This window comes from Gymnoscopelus braueri (assembly GCF_963280865.1).
Source record: "Gymnoscopelus braueri genome assembly, chromosome: 7".
Classification (NCBI taxonomy): Eukaryota; Metazoa; Chordata; class Actinopteri; order Myctophiformes; family Myctophidae; genus Gymnoscopelus; species Gymnoscopelus braueri.
In genome coordinates this window covers 55,844,532-55,862,144 of record NC_137608.1, presented here as the reverse complement: position 1 = coordinate 55,862,144, position 17,613 = coordinate 55,844,532, and positions in this window count along the sequence as shown.

The window sequence follows — 17,613 nt, the reverse complement described above, 5'->3', positions numbered from 1 at the left end:
GCCCCTTTTCGGACTCTTGGACACTACTGAGAAAATTATAATAATAATGAAATGTTATTATGTTTGTGCCCATTATCCGAAAATAAAAAAAACTGAACTGAACTGAACTGAACTGATCCTCTGGATAATGGACTTCCTCCTCAAAAGGGAGCAGTTTGTTAAGGTCAACAACTCCTCATCTTCAGTCATGACCACATCTACCGGTGCTCCCCAGGGGACAGTGATTTCCCCACTCCTTTTCTCACTGTATACCAACAACCTGAGGGGCTCGGACAGTGCGAGCATGGCCGTGAAGTTTGCAGACGACACTGCTCTGGTCAACACCTCAAACAGCCCTGCTCACTTTGAGGAGGAAGCACAGAAGCTGCACCAGTGGTGTGAGGAGCACTACCTCCGGTTGAATGTGAAAAAGACAAAAGAGTTCCTCATAAGCCCCCGGAGGAAGGATGACCTCGACCCGATTCCACAGCTGACACTTGGTGGTGAGGTAGTGGAGCGGGTTAGCAGCTACAAATACCTCGGGACCACTATTGACAATGGGTTGACCTTCAATGACAACACACAGGCCATCTTTTCAAAATGTCAACAGCGGACCTACCTCCTACGAAGGCTGAGACGCATGGACGTGGCCCCTCCCATCCTTCGCAGCTTCTACATCTGCCATATAGAAAGCCTCCTTACCTTCACTTTCCTGGCTTGGTATGGGGGGCTCTCACAGACCAACAAGGCTAAGCTGCGGAGGGTGACCACCTTGGGGTCTAAGCTCTGTGGGGTACAGTGCTCTACCCTTCAGTATCTCTACGACCAGAGGACAGTGAAGAAAGCAGGAAAGATCGCGAGAGACTCTACTCATAATCTCAGCACCTGCTTTCAGGTCCTGCCCTCGGGTAGGAGATATGCTGCCTCTCTATTTAGGAAGGCAAAGGGCAGTGCCAGTTTTATCCCCTCAGCCATTAGGCTTCTAAATAAACACAAACCCCCTAATACCTGATCCACCTGGTCGAACTGGACTTGCTCGCTAATGCCCCCCCCCCCCCCCCCATGCACACACACACACACACACACACACACACACACACACACACACACACACACACACACACACGCACACACACAGGCACCTGGACGAGCTGGACTCTGTGCTAATCGCTCCATGGACTTGAATACATGCACACACACATGAAACATACAAACACCTGCTGGGTGCTCCACGCGTGTGGAGAGGACATTGCTTTCTTTTAAAGTCTCTTTTACATTTTTAGAATTTTTGTATCTTTTATAGAATTGAAGTACTTTGCTAGGTGTTTTAATTGTGGTGTTTATTTATGTATTGTCTTGTTGAATGTATGCATTGACCTGAGCAAAACAATTTTCCCTTGTGGATAATAAAGACATCTAATCTAATCTAATCTATTTAACCCATACCGAGCAGTGCGCGTTCGAGTTACACTAAAATAAAGCCGTCATGTAGGCTATTCCCAATTCCCAGTGAGACTCGGACCGTCAGACGGGCGAGTCCCGTCTCGCTCCGCATTAATGAGAGATAGCCTGGAGAGAACATTAATGGATGAAGGCTGGTGTGTGTTGGACCATGGGTTAAATGTCTGATCCCCCGGTGGCCATGAAAATATAACAGCAGCGCCGCTGCACCGGTCTAAACTCCCGAAAGTGCCCTCGCAGAAGCGCTCATATATTTTGAAAATAGCAGATCTAACAAGCTCACAACGCGTCTTGTGAGCTTGTAGATCTGCTATTTTCAATGCAGCCAGATCTGCAATCTTATCTGAATGACTGTTAAAGCAGTTTGTTTAAATTACTTTATAAAATGTTATATTTTCACAGGGATTATTTATTAGTGTAGATATACATTTATGAGTGGATTATGTGTCCAGATGCCTGTCAGACAGTCAGACAATGGTGCTCCGCAGCTCTAGGATGGAATAAATGGGTGCAGCCAAAGTCAACAACTGGTCTCTACCAGACGTGAGATCTCAGCCTACGGTAGGATGAAGCCAACGTCAGGATATATTGATAAATGCCGAAAGGTGCGGTGATCTCGCCGTTGGGCCATTATTTGGGCTGCACCGCGTTGATAAATGAGGGCCAATGTCTGGTGTCCATTGGGCTGCTAGTCTGCTGGTTGTGTTTTATACATAATGTCTGGTGTCCATTGGGCTGCTAGTCTGCTGGTTGTGTTTTATACATAATGTCTGGTGTCCATTGGGCTGCTAGTCTGCTGGTTGTGTTTATACATAATGTCTGGTGTCCAATGGGCTGCTAGTCTGCTGGTTGTGTTTTATACATAATGTCTGGTGTCCAATGGGCTGCTAGTCTACTGGTTGTGTTTATACATAATGTCTGGTGTCCAATGGGCTGCTAGTCTGCTGGTTGTGTTTTATACATAATGTCTGGTGGCCATTGGGCTGCTAGTCTGCTGGTTGTGTTTATACATAATGTCTGGTGTCCATTGGGCTGCTAGTCTGCTGGTTGTGTTTATACATAATGTCTGGTGTCCATTGGGCTGCTAGTCTGCTGGTTGTGTTTATACATAATGTCTGGTGTCCATTGGGCTGCTAGTCTGCTGGTTGTGTTTATACATAATGTCTGGTGTCCAATGGGCTGCTAGTCTACTGGTTGTGTTTATACATAATGTCTGGTGTCCAATGGGCTGCTAGTCTACTGGTTGTGTTTATACATAATGTCTGGTGGCCATTGGGCTGCTAGTCTGCTGGTTGTGTTTATACATATTGGCCCTCATTTATCAACGCAGCGTATAAACCGGCTTATATTTTTCCATATATTCGGCGTACACCAACGTCAAAGTCACATTTATCAACGGATCCTACACAGCCAATCCTGGCGTACATCAGGTCGGAGCTTTGATAAATCTCACGTCTGAAAACGAGCGTCATTTAAATAACACGCCCTTAAATATTCTCAAAACGCCCCGATTTTACGACATGAAGAAGAATCAGAATACGACCAAAGACATCAAAAGCCAATAAGAAAGAGTTTCCCCCGATCGCCTCGCCTCGCTGCCTGTCAAGTCACACACACACACACACGCACACGCACACGCCTCACCTCTCTCTCTCACTCACACACACACACACACACACGCCCAACTGTGTCTTTCATGTAATCCGTAGCGGTACAATCTTTGTCACTTAGGCTTGTAGCCTACATGAATGACATATCATGATACCAATCACATCGCCATGAATGGAATACGTTTGTATATTAATTTATTTAACCCATACCGAGCAGTGCACAAGCAGTCATGTAGGATATTCCCCGTGAGACTCGGACGGGCGGCAGTCATTCCGCGGCAGTGATTCCGCCACGTTAATAAGAGATTGGAGCGTCGGGTTTATATCGTTAACCCAGCAAGGTGGTAGTCTTCAAAACTCTCTATGACATAACTCCATAACATAGGACAAGCTACTGTAAGTTTGTACACCTCACTGTCCATGAAAAGATCGTCGGGAGTCCCGAAAATGCGCTCGCAGAAGCGCTGTATATTTTGAAAATAGCAGATCTACAAGCTCACAACGAGTGGCGATGCGACCCGTTTTTGAGCTTAGATCTGCTATTTTAACATAGCCAATGCAACTGAATGACTGTTAAAGCAGTTTGTATAAATTAATTTATAAAATGTTATGTTTTCACAGGGATTATTTATTAGTGTAGATATACATTTAGGAGTGGATTATGTGTCCAGATGCCTGTCAGACAGTCAGACAATGCTGCTCCGCAGGTCTAGAATGGAATAAACGGGCGCAGCCAACGTCAACAACTGGTCTCGACCAGACGTGAGATTTCAGCTTACGGTAGGATGAAGCCCAAGTCAGGATATATTGATAAATGCCGAAAGGTGCGGTGATCTCGCCGTACGCCCATTATTTGGGCTGCACCGCGTTGATAAATGAGGGCCAATGTCTGGTGTCCATTGGGCTGCTAGTCTGCTGGTTGTGTTTTATACATAATGTCTGGTGTCCATTGGGCTGCTAGTCTGCTGGTTGTGTTTATACATAATGTCTGGTGTCCATTGGGCTGCTAGTCTGCTGGTTGTGTTTATACATAATGTCTGGTGTCCATTGGGCTGCTAGTCTGCTGGTTGTGTAGAGGCTGTGAAACCTCTCTTTCAATCAGGATGTCTGGAAACAGTCCTATTCATGAACCATATTAACTTATAGACAATTGGCTCCAAACCAGTTCTTCACTATGTTGCCCACCTGAGCATGTAAGTTATTAAAGTTGAATAAAGTTATTAACTGCTACATATGAGCAGGGACGCAGGAGGAGGGGGGGCAGGGGGGTTTGAATATACTCAGTTCCATTGGGGGGGGGGGGGGGGTATCTCCCCCCAGTTTTGGGATGAAGAAAAAAGAAAAAAAAACTCTGACATTACACTTCATGGAGTAATTTTTGAGCGGTGCAACCGCTCCTATAAGAGGGTTTAGGACCCATCCGTGGTGAAAGTTTTTCTTTCCGTCGTGAAAATGTGTCTTTCGCTGTGACGCCATGCTGTGGAAAACACACCCATAGGCTAAGCTTCGCAGGATGTGCTGTGATTGGCTACCGAGATGCATGATGAAATTAACTTCAAACTTCGCAGATGCGCTGTGATTGGCTAGCGAGACGCATGATGAAAGTAATAATAATGTAAACTAGAAAATGTGCTCCTCGGAGCACAAGTCTCCGCCAGCAGACCCGTGCTATTTTAATAGCACGGGTCGTCTTGGTAGAACGGGTCGTCTTGGTAGAATGCGCGTGGTTTTTGGTGTTCTGCAGGGGCGACTGAATATGTAGTGTCTGCATCTAAAAAATGTTCTTCTTGAAGCAATGTGTCATATGGGAGTCCTCGTAATTGACTGGTTTGTTCAAATGCTTGTCTGTCTTCTTCATCTTCATTGTCTTGAACAGTTTCAGCAGTTGATTGGTGTGTTTGATCTATGTCAGTTTTCTCTAGTGCTACATAATGTATTTGATCAAGGTGGCCAATTGTTACAGTATTAAGACTTCGGCCTTGTTGTGGGATCAATTCAACTCTATAGTCCTCTTCTGTGTTACTGTTGTAGATGAGTATGCTTGCTTAGCTTTGGCCTTCTGCGCCTTTGCTTGACCAATGTTAGGTGTTCTCAGAGGGACACACACACGCACGGACGGGTGATTTGTACTGGAAGGTACTGTTCCAATCAAGACTGATTGATCCTGTCTTACCTCACTTCAAAAAACATAAATGTTTTTTTGAAGTGACACACCTATTTATAGGGTTTTATTTCGTCATGCGTCTCGCTAGCCAATCAAAAGCATTGGTGACAACATATTGTCACGTGTCACGTGAAGTTTGACCAATGTTAGCTTGGCTAGGGGGGAGGTGAACACACAGCGGGACGAAGCGAAAACATACTCTCCGCCTCCGGCTGAGACAAAAATGTAAGAACCGTAATAACTGTAATAACTCATAAATAGCACCGCTCACTTCACACTGGGTGTGATTTTTTTGTACCGAATTAACCAAATTAAAGTAACAAAACCCTCCCAAAAAGTAACAAACCTTAAAATGTCCGTGCGCACACGCTGTGCACACAATGCCCTCTGTGTCCCTGCATATGAGGACAAAAGCATGAGAATAAGTGCAAAATGTGAATGTTAATGAAGCAGCAAAATTGCACACATTCAAACGTATGTAGATGAGTATTATCATGAGATGATCTTATCTTAAAGTGTACTTTATAAAACATGTCCATGAACATAGTGGCATTCATTCATCTGAATGTATCTATTAGAAAAGAAAAATATATGTATTGGTACTGAAACATAGGCATGTTTGGAGACATGTTTGGTTTGGAAATGTGGAAAGGTATTAAAAACTTATCTCCCTGTTGTCCTTCTTTTGATAAAGCCCCCAAATCCACCTCCTTCCCAGTGTAAAACTAGTTTCTCCTTTTTCTTTGGGAAATATAAATATTTTTCTCAAATGTGTTTCCATTCAGGGCTTTATGCGCAAAATCAAAAATGTGCATAAAAAGTGGTTGATGGAAACCCCACCCAGCCAATCACTACTCAATACCTTCAACAACACAACCCCACCCAGCCAATCACTACTCAATACCTTCAACAACACAACCCCACCCAGCCAATCACTACTCAATACCTTCAACAACACAGTAGATCAGTCTAACATGTGTGTTAGTTTCCCATTTTGAACAAAATGCTAATCATGAACTCAGCGTCTGAGTGCGGTGAAACTTTGTACACATTCACACTACGTTGAGGAACAAATGAAACCCTTTTAACATTGCCCTATTATAGCGCCACCAGGAGGACGATTTTTGCCAAACATTGTAAGAGTTGTAGTTTTGACTGGTTCACAGGGTATTCAACATCACCATGGTACATTGGTAAGAATGTATGGACAAAGTGGAGTTCTGTTTAAGCCTTTTATTTATCCGTTGCACACATGAGTATTTGTGATTTGAGCAAAGAGTTGATGAGGCGTCATGGTTATGGTTTTTACTATAAGAAACAGAAACACATAATTAAATACAATTCAACAATGACATCACATTAAACACAACAATTAACAATGAACAATTAGGCCTAATAGACAAACTTAACACTCAAGTGAGGATGGGTAGCTACCACTAAATACATGGAGTACTAACCAAACATAATAACACCAACATTCTCTAGGTCATAGTGATTACTGCATTTCCCTGAATTCTACAATAAGTGCATTGTGTGCACTGTGCTTTACACACACACCTATCTATACGTTTCCAAGGCAAACAGAGGAACTGTAACATTAATTACATTTATCACAAAACCAATAAATACAACATATGAGAATCATGAAATCAACTCACTTCAGAGACGCATAACCATAGGTTTAGGTGAGAGTCCAGGACAGAGGGTTTCATAACCATAGGTTTAGGTGAGAGTCCAGGACAGAGGGTTTCATAACCATAGGTTTAGGTGAGAGTCCAGGACAGAGGGTTTCATAACCATAGGTTTAGGTGAGAGTCCAGGACAGAGGGTTTCATAACCATAGGTTTAGGTGAGAGTCCAGGACAGAGGGTTTCATAACCATAGGTTTAGGTGAGAGTCCAGGACAGAGGGTTTCATAACCATAGGTTTAGGTGAGAGTCCAGGACAGAGGGTTTCATAACCATAGGTTTAGGTGAGAGTCCAGGACAGAGGGTTTCATATCCACAGGTTTAGGTGAGAGTCCAGGACAGAGGGTTTCATAACCATAGGTTTAGGTGAGAGTCCAGGACAGAGGGTTTCCAAGGTGGAGTTGTTGCTGCTGCTGATAAACTCTAACTGAAGGGACAGATACTCAGGCAGTATATATAGCCGGCCACTAATGAGGAGTGAGTGAGGACAGGTGTGATTAGGGATTGAGAGGGACTGACAGCAGGTGAGGTGGGTGGATCCAATCCATGGGAATAGGCCAGGGGGAAATTAAATTTAAATTTAAATAATAATATTAATGCTCCCAGAGGCAAATTCAAAGGAATGTATTTTTCTCCTTCTTTTTGCCGATGGGTTCCCAGATTGGGGAAGAGATATGATATGTGTCCACTAGTCCAGTAGGTTGCAGTATTAGTCTATCTTAGTCTATCCACAATGTAAAGGCCAAAGTTAGGCCAGTATATAAAAAAACACAATCATGATAGTAGTTGTTACAGGGATGAATAAAATACATTATACATACAATTATTACAACAATGTAAAAGACATTTAGGGCAGAGGGCCAACACTGTGGTAATGGACTGCTGGTTAAGTAGGCGGCTGAAGTTATGGAAAAAAAGCACCTGACCCAAAACAAATTGCAACAAAACGTTTTTCAGCTGTTTCTTGCAGTATTAGGTGTCCTTAATAACATACTAAAAGTTTACCAAAGTTTGAGCAATGGAAAGGTGTTATTTTCAAGATGGCGTCCAAGATGGCCATCTTTAAAATAACCGAACTCCTTCATTATTTATCCTAAACAAGTACTTTTTGTGTCTTACCCTATGTTTTGGGAGCCTAGAAATCCACTGGACGTGTCCAAATTGCAGAGATACAATTAGATAATTGTAAAATCCAATATTTTGTTTGTGACTCTATTAAACCCTCTGAAATGGTCACCCGTTCCAAGTTAACTAAACTAATTATGTAATGTTACTGGAACAAGGCTTCAAGATATCCTCAAAATACAAGTCACAATTTTCAGTCATTCAGAAGGTGGCAGAGAAAGAGAATATTGTCAGTTGATATAGTATTGCATGCAATGTTGAAAAGTTTTGGAAAGCTCTGTGGATCAAATGTGAATCAAAGTGTCATCTTGTAGACACAAGATTTTGAAAAACATTAAAACGATTTTTGAATAACCTTTTAACACATTACGAAGGTAATCAGTGTGAGTGAGTAAAGAGGGATGGGGGTGGCTACGGAGGTTAGTGCAGAGCTGTCAAAACCCATGTCTCTTGTGTGAGGAGGTAAAAGGGGGTCTGGTGTATTGTTTAGTGGGCCTAGGGTTCCCCTCAGGTGGGTAGAGGGGAGTATGGGGAGTGGGGGTCTATGGATTGCTCCCTGGGCACTTGGAGCACAGAAGAGCAAAGTTATAGGAGCCAAGGAGACCCTGAGCTTCTCCTCTCCCCCATGTCCGAGGTGCAAAACCTCCAACAGTTGGCTCAGACATGTCCCATTAAAGCTATAGTGGTGCACTTGGGAGCTCAGGACGAGTGCTCATAGGCAGTTAAAGTGAATGGGGCTTGTCGGCCCCTGTGGTGGTAGTTCTAAGACCTCCACGATGTACATTGCGATAGCCAAATTCCAATATTCAAGTGTCCATCATCAAGTCCTCCACTCCCGTCTTAGCCCTGCCTCCGAGCGAGGAGGTGAGGAGGCGAGGAGGCAAATTAGCATTTGGGATGCAAACAATTTCTAAGTCACGCTGGAGGACGAGTGAGGAGGAGGCAGAAATTAAGCTTATGCGTTAGGCTGAGAGGAGTGTCCCCATGTCGCCTGGCTCACTGGATAGTCCCACTGGTCCCAAGTGGACCTCCATGCTGGCTCCTATGCCCGAGATGGGCACTCGTGAGTGGCCATAGTTAGTGAGGAGGGACCCCCCATAGTGGTGGTTGTAAGACCTCCACGTGGTGCATGACTGTGTGTCAGGCAGACAGGGGTGTCCCTATGTCGGACTGGCTCACAGGAGAGTCGGTGTCTGGTTGGTGGCTGACCATTAATATTCCCAGGGGCCCCCCGTGACTTATTATTATGGCTCAGAGCGCCCTTTCCCCTCTCCAGAACAAAACATTTAGTCTGACCATTAGGTGTATACAGAAAGCAATGCTTGTTTGTTGGATAGCAGCAGGGACACAGCGTGGAGGTCGGTTAGATTGGGATTCTATGGGAGACTGGAGCCCAGGGCGTCATGGGCTGTCTCCTATGCCTTCTTGATGTTAAAATTATCCAGAAAAAAAGATCAAAGTTATTGCCAGCAGTACCAATCACAAAATAAAATACATGAATTTTGCACTAAAACCCCACACAACTACTACGATCTCAGGAATAAGATGTCTGTGACAAGCAAATCTGAACCCTATCCGCGCCACACTCCTCCACCACCCCTGCCTAGACACCCAAGACAGCAGACACTATATACATGTTGTGATAGCTCTGTGCTGACTTGCACATCATCTCCAGGCCCATAAGGGGCCATTTCTCTCCACTGTAATATTTGAGAATTTGGCCAATTTGCTATTTAAAAGGTCTTAACTCTTTCAGTGCCAATGAAATAAAAAAAATATTGCGAACTTTGCCAACCTTTTTCTTTTTTTTTTTCAAAGAAAAAAAAAAGTGCTTTGGAAGCGAGATACAGCCTTTTTCAGTTATAGGTTAAACAAAGAGTGGATGGAGCTGCAAATCTTCAGATAATGATATATTGGGTTCTGAACATTTTTTTCAAAAAAAAATTAAAATTAAAAACTCGGGATTTCTCGTTCTGGCACTGAGGGTATAACCCTAAAACTTGGGATAACTCAGGGCCTGGCACTGAGACATTAAGTTGTCACTTTAGAAATGTGCAGATACCCTGTATACACTTATACTGTATGTTGGTTTGTTTACTGTTGAGTCCTGACCCCCAGTTTGGGAACCATTGCCCTAGGGGACTAGGATTATAATTTTATTTTTTGGCAGACACCTTTACAAACAAAATAGTGAAGAAACTTCTCGGTAAGGAATTTCTTCCAAGATGTGTGTAACATTCCCAGTCACTTACAGCCATGCTTTTACAAATGTCAAAGTACCACCCAATAATAATGAAATTATTCCTTATTGGTATCAAAAGAAATCTCCTGAAAGCTTCAACAGAATGTGAATTACATGTATACTGTAGGTGATGAATTCACCAATCCTGGGCATTATGGCACGTAGAAAAGGGAGAAATGTCCAATTACATTGTTAAATATGCTTATAACCATGCTTATAACCAATTGCATACTTGTAATCACTTGACTATAATTTATATTATCCTAATTAGATCCAAGATCACCAACACATGGGGTTAGGCACCAACATTATTTGTCTAGGTTGAATAATGAAGGAGTAAAGGTCCTTGCACACTGGTGCGTCTTTTCGTTGCGTTTTTTTTTTTTCATTGTTTTTTCAATTTTTTTCATTGTTGTAAAAAAAACGCAACGAAAAGACGCACCAGTGTGCAAGGACCTTAATGGTATTTTAAAGGAGGAGTTCACTCAAAAAATGACTTATTTTCTATCAATTGCACACCCTATGAAGCCTTGAATCCATGGATTCGTTTTTGTTTTTGTCGCATTCCTAAGCTAATAATTTGATTCCCGTCTCCTACCGGCTAATGTATCCGGTAGGAGACACAAAGTAGATTCTTTGTGTCTCCTACCGGAAATACACCCGGGCATCAAATTATTGGCTTAGGAATGCGACGAAAAACAAAATAAATCCATGTATTCAAGGCTTCATGGGGTGTGCAATTGATAGAAAATAAATGATTTTTTGGGTGAACTCCTCCTTTAAGGATCTGGCGGTGGCCATTTTGAAAATCGGACCTTTCTAGTGGTCACCTGATACACCTGATACTACAATAAACCATAACCATTGAGAAACCTTTTGTTGCAATTTTTTGGGGGTCAAATCATAACTGCAGCCGCCTAAAGGGCCAAACATGAAATGTAAGACCAGAGACAAACAGCACAATTTACAAAGAACAAAAAGCCTTCAGGGAGGAAACAAGCAGCACAGCCTGAGAGACTTATAGATCTGTAAAGTGTGTCTATAAGAAACACAGCCTGAGAGACTTATAGATCTGTAAAGTGTGTCTATAAGAAACACAGCCTGAGAGACTTATAGATCTGTAAAGTGTGTCTATAAGCAGCACAGCCTGAGAGACTTATAGATCTGTAAAGTGTGTCTATAAGCAGCACAGCCTGAGAGACTTATAGATCTGTAAAGTGTGTCTATAAGCAGCACAGCCTGAGAGACTTATAGATCTGTAAAGTGTGTCTATAAGAAACATGAAAGCTTTTCATTCCTCATTGAGGCCTCAGGGCTCCAAGGTGTTGAGAGTATGAATCCAGTATGCTTCTCTGCATAGTGTGTGTGTGTGTGTGTGTGTGTGTGCGTGCGTGCGTGCGTGCGTGCGTGCGTGCGTGCGTGCGTGCGTGCGTGCGTGCGTGCGTGCGTGCGTGCGTGCGTGCGTGCGTGCGTGCGTGCGTGCGTACGTGCGTGCGTGCGTGCACCGTGCGTGCGTGCGTGTGTGTGCGCGCGTGCGCAATGCACCTTGTGTGACCACCCCACCTATATAATTGTAGTGGAGTAAAAGTACAATATTTGCCTCTGAGATGTGGAGTAAAAGTAAAAATATTGGAAATTGGAAATACTCAAGTTAAGTGCAAATACCTCAAAATTGTACTTAAGTACAGTACTTGAGTAAATGTACTTACTTACTTTACACCACTGGAGTCAACATGCAAACTGGTCACTTTATCTTGTAGGAGAGGAGGCTATATGTGTGTGTGTGTGTGTGTGTGTGTGTGTGTGTGTGTGTGTGTGTGTGTGTGTGTGTGTGTGTGTGTGCGTGTGCGTGTGTGTGTGTGTGTGTGCACATTGTGTGACCACCCCACCTCCCCCGGGAGAATGGTGGGACACATCTTTTGCTATTACTCCTTCAGATTCTGTCCAAAAATCAGGCAAATCGGTACATAGTATCTCTATAGTCATGTGATCAAGACTGATGTGTCCCATATTTCATATTCCATCCTAATTGGCTAACATTGGCTTCCAAAGTTTGCAGGATAGGATAGGTCCGTTTTGAACAAAATGCCTCAAATCATGAATGCAGTGTCCGACTGCCGTGCAAGGCGTAAGAAGAAATGGCACCCTTTTCACTTTGGCCTTTTATAGCGCCACCAGCAGGCCACAATAACCTACCTGACCTGGCGGAGACCTGTGCTCCGAGGAGCACTTTCTCTAGTTTCTAATGGTTTGGTATGGGTGATGGGAAGTGACAAACGGGTGCCAGTGAGGGTGCTACCAGACTGTGGATCATTATATTCTTTAGTACCAGAGTCTGTGTTACCTTTTACACCTGAAAGTGATACAGGGAAAGCATTTAGTTTCAGGGAATGAGGATGTTTGTGTTTCCTGTTCCAGTGCATGAAATGTCTCTCCTTTCAGAGTTGCTTCATGGAGAAGTTCACATGGGGGCAGTGGTGGAAAAAGTACTCAAATGTTTAACTTAAGTAAAAGTATCAATACTGATTGATTGAAAATGTTATTAGGCAAAAAAAAAAAGAATGTAAAACATCACAATTACATTAATAATACTTTTGTCTAAAAGGTCCGTCCGTCCGTACTGCAATGTAGAAGTACTCTGTCTACTGTTACACGTACATGACTTGAGTAAAAGTACAAAAGTATTGGAATCAAAATGCACTTAAAAATACCTCAAAAGTGTACTTAAGTACAGTACTTAAGTAAATGTACTTTACACCACTGCATGGGGGTGCGGCCGGAGGTGTCGGTTAAAGGTGTGGACATCGTTCTCTGTAACGACCTCTGTGGGGAACGAGTATGAGCAGATCAGGTACCAAATGTAATCTGGTAAAAAGCTCAATAATACTGATGACTGTTTTACTTCATAATTATGTCAAAACTCAACTCAACCAAAACTTTATTTATATCACATTTAACATGACCATGTCAACCATAGCTCTGTAAAGACACAAACAATACAATGCAATATAAACAGACAATGAAATAACGCACGCATGCACACACGCACACACGCACACACACACACACACACACACACACACACACACACACACACACACACACACACACACGCACACACACACACACACACACACACACACACACACACACACACACACACACACACACACACACACCTCTCATGTGACACTTTGATCACATGACCAGTGTGTTTTAAAGACATTTGATGGTTTCAGCAGTGAGATGTAATGAGGCTTAGATTGATGTTCAATGAACATGAACAGCATTTTACCAGCGACGCTCAACACACACACACACACACACACACACACACACACACACACACACACACACACACACACACACACACACACACACACACACACACACGATTTTAGCCTCTGTCAAAAGGGGGGGCAAGATTTTGTCACAAGGGGGGAGGGGAGGGGGTGGACACAAAAACTATGGAACTCTGACTGGTATTATTTTACACTATGGAATTGGAAATAATAGAGCATATTCACATGTCGGCCATTTTGTCATTTTGCATTGAAGAAACGGGGTGGCATTTCATTAACTTAATAATAAAATGGCCGCCGTGTGAATATGGTCTTCAGAGACCACACCCCCTTGTCACCCTGCATAATAATACATATGTACAGAGTAGACCAGTGGAGTGGAGAGCATTTTAGTTGGGTTTTCTCTTCTGAAGTGACCAGATATTTACGGGTCCATTTGGTTCCATTTGTACACTCTCAGAGTTATGGGGGTCCTTGCAAATAAAACATTTGAGAACCACTAGTAGGACTCCTAATGTGTCATATATAGTGTCGTAGTAAATCAGAGCCATACATATTCTGAAGAAAACCCAGAGACTTGACATTCAGTAATTGGGTCTTATGATTAAAATAAGAACATTATAATGGTGTGTAAATGAAGAATTTGCCACGGACACATTTGTCCGTGTACGGACATATTGATGACCCCTGGGTTAGACATAAGGTGCAAAAGGTACAGTATGTACATGAGGAGACATAAGGTGCATAAGGTACAGTGTGCACTGAGGACATAAGGTGCATATGGTACAGTATGTACATAAGGAGACATAAGGTGCATAAGGTACAGTATGTACATGAGGAGACATAAGGTATATAAGGTATAGTGTGTACATGAGGAGATATAAGGTGCATAAGGTACAGTGTGTACATGAGGAGACATAAGGTATATAAGGTATAGTGTGTACATGAGGAGATATAAGGTGCATAAGGTATAGTGTGTACATGAGGAGATATAAGGTGCATAAGGTACAGTGTGTACATGAGGAGACATAAGGTATATAAGGTATAGTGTGTACATGAGGAGATATAAGGTGCATAAGGTACAGTATGTACATGAGGAGATATAAGGTGCATAAGGTACAGTATGTACATAAGGAGACATAAGGTATATAAGGTACAGTGTGTACATGAGGAGACATAAGGTATATAAGGTACAGTGTGTACATGAGGAGATATAAGGTGCATAAGGTACAGTGTGTACATGAGGAGACATAAGGTATATAAGGTATAGTGTGTACATGAGGAGATATAAGGTGCATAAGGTATAGTGTGTACATGAGGAGATATAAGGTGCATAAGGTACAGTGTGTACATGAGGAGACATAAGGTATATAAGGTATAGTGTGTACATGAGGAGATATAAGGTGCATAAGGTACAGTATGTACATGAGGAGATATAAGGTGCATAAGGTACAGTATGTACATAAGGAGACATAAGGTATATAAGGTACAGTGTGTACATGAGGAGACATAAGGTATATAAGGTACAGTGTGTACATGAGGAGATATAAGGTGCATAAGGTACAGTATGTACATAAGGAGACATAAGGTGCATAAGGTACAGTATGTACATGAGGAGACATAAGGTATATAAGGTATAGTGTGTACATGAGGAGATATAAGGTGCATAAGGTACAGTGTGTACATGAGGAGACATAAGGTATATAAGGTATAGTGTGTACATGAGGAGATATAAGGTGCATAAGGTACAGTATGTACATGAGGAGATATAAGGTGCATAAGGTACAGTATGTACATAAGGAGACATAAGGTATATAAGGTACAGTGTGTACATGAGGAGACATAAGGTATATAAGGTACAGTGTGTACATGAGGAGATATAAGGTGCATAAGGTACAGTATGTACATAAGGAGACATAAGGTGCATAAGGTACAGTATGTACATGAGGAGACATAAGGTATATAAGGTATAGTGTGTACATGAGGAGACATAAGGTGCATAAGGTACAGTGTGTACATGAGGAGACATAAGGTATATAAGGTATAGTGTGTACATGAGGAGATATAAGGTGCATAAGGTACAGTGTGTACATGAGGAGACATAAGGTATATAAGGTACAGTGTGTACATGAGGAGATATAAGGTGCATAAGGTACAGTGGGTACATGAGGAGACATAAGGTATATAAGGTACAGTGTGTACATGAGGAGACATAAGGTGCATAAGGTATAGTATGTACATAAGGAGACATAAGGTGCATAAGGTACAGTAGGTACATGCGGAGACATAAGGTATATAAGGTACAGTGTGTACATGAGGAGATATAAGGTGCATAAGGTACAGTATGTGCATTAGGTTAGACATAAGGTGCATAAGGTACAGTATGTGCATTAGGTTAGACATAAGGTGCATAAGGTACAGTATGTACATGAGGAGACATGAGGTGCATAAGGTACAGTATGTGCATTAGGTTAGACATAAGGTGCATAAGGTACAGTATGTGCATTAGGTTAGACATAAGGTGCATAAGGTACAGTATGTGCATTAGGTTAGACATAAGGTGCATAAGGTACAGTATGCACATGAGGAGACATAAGATGCATAAGGTACAGTATGTACATAAGGAGACATAAGGTATATAAGGTACAGTGTGTACATGAGGAGATATAAGGTGCATAAGGTACAGTATGTACATAAGGAGACATGAGGTGCATAAGCAGCAGCTATATACATGATTATGTGCAATAATCCAGACTGTCGTCTTTCTGGAAACAGATGATGTAACATCATATCTTTAATCTGATTGGCTGATTCTTCTAAACTATAAAACGAGTCCTCCTTCATTCTCTTTCAGACTCCAGAACTTCTCTTGAGGTAAACATGTGTTTATTCTGATCTGTTTATTCTGATCTGTTTATTCTCATCTGTTTATTCTCATCTGTGTATTCTTATCTGTAATATATCAGAGTATATTTATATTGTTATATTTATATTATTAAAACATACAGTATATTTATATTGTTATACAGTATATGTATCTTTTGATAAATGAAATATATATCTATATTGTTATTAATATATATAAACATTATGTCTGTTGATTATATACTGAATAACTTACTGTTATATTGATATATCAAATATACATACAGTTTATTCATACACAAACGAACGCACGCACGCACGCACGCACGCACGCACGCACGCACGCACGCACGCACGCACGCACGCACGCACGCACGCACGCACACACACACACACACACACACACATACACACACACACACACACACACACACACACACACACCTCTCATGTGACACTTTGATCACATGACCAGTGTGTTTTTAAAGACATTTGATGGTGTCAGCAGTGAGATGTAATGAGGCTTAGATTGATGTTTAATGAACAGCAACAGCATTTTACCAGCGACGCTGAACACACACACACACACACACACACACACACACACACACACACACACACACACACACACACACACACACACACACACACACACACACACGCGCGCGCGTGCGCACACACACACACACACACACACACACACACACACACACACACACACACACACACGCGCGTGCACACACACACACACACACACACACACACACACACACACACACACACACACACACACACGCATGCACGCACGCGCGTGCGCACACACACGCACGCACGCACGCACGCACGCACGCACGCACGCACGCACGCACGCACGCACGCACGCACGCACGCACGCACGCACGCACACACACACACACACACACACACACACACACACACACACACACACACACACACACACACACACACACACACACACACACACACACACAGTGTGTTGTGTCATTTAAGCCCATATGATCAGGGCCCTTCTGGTAGTTCTAGAGTCAGGTTTACTCTACCTAACAACACTAGTAGGAGCTAAATGTGTTATTTTTATTATTAGTAGTATTTTGCACTGGGTTAGATAATTAGTTAGGGAAAGTTAGCCTAATGTCTGACCAATCTGTACAATAAA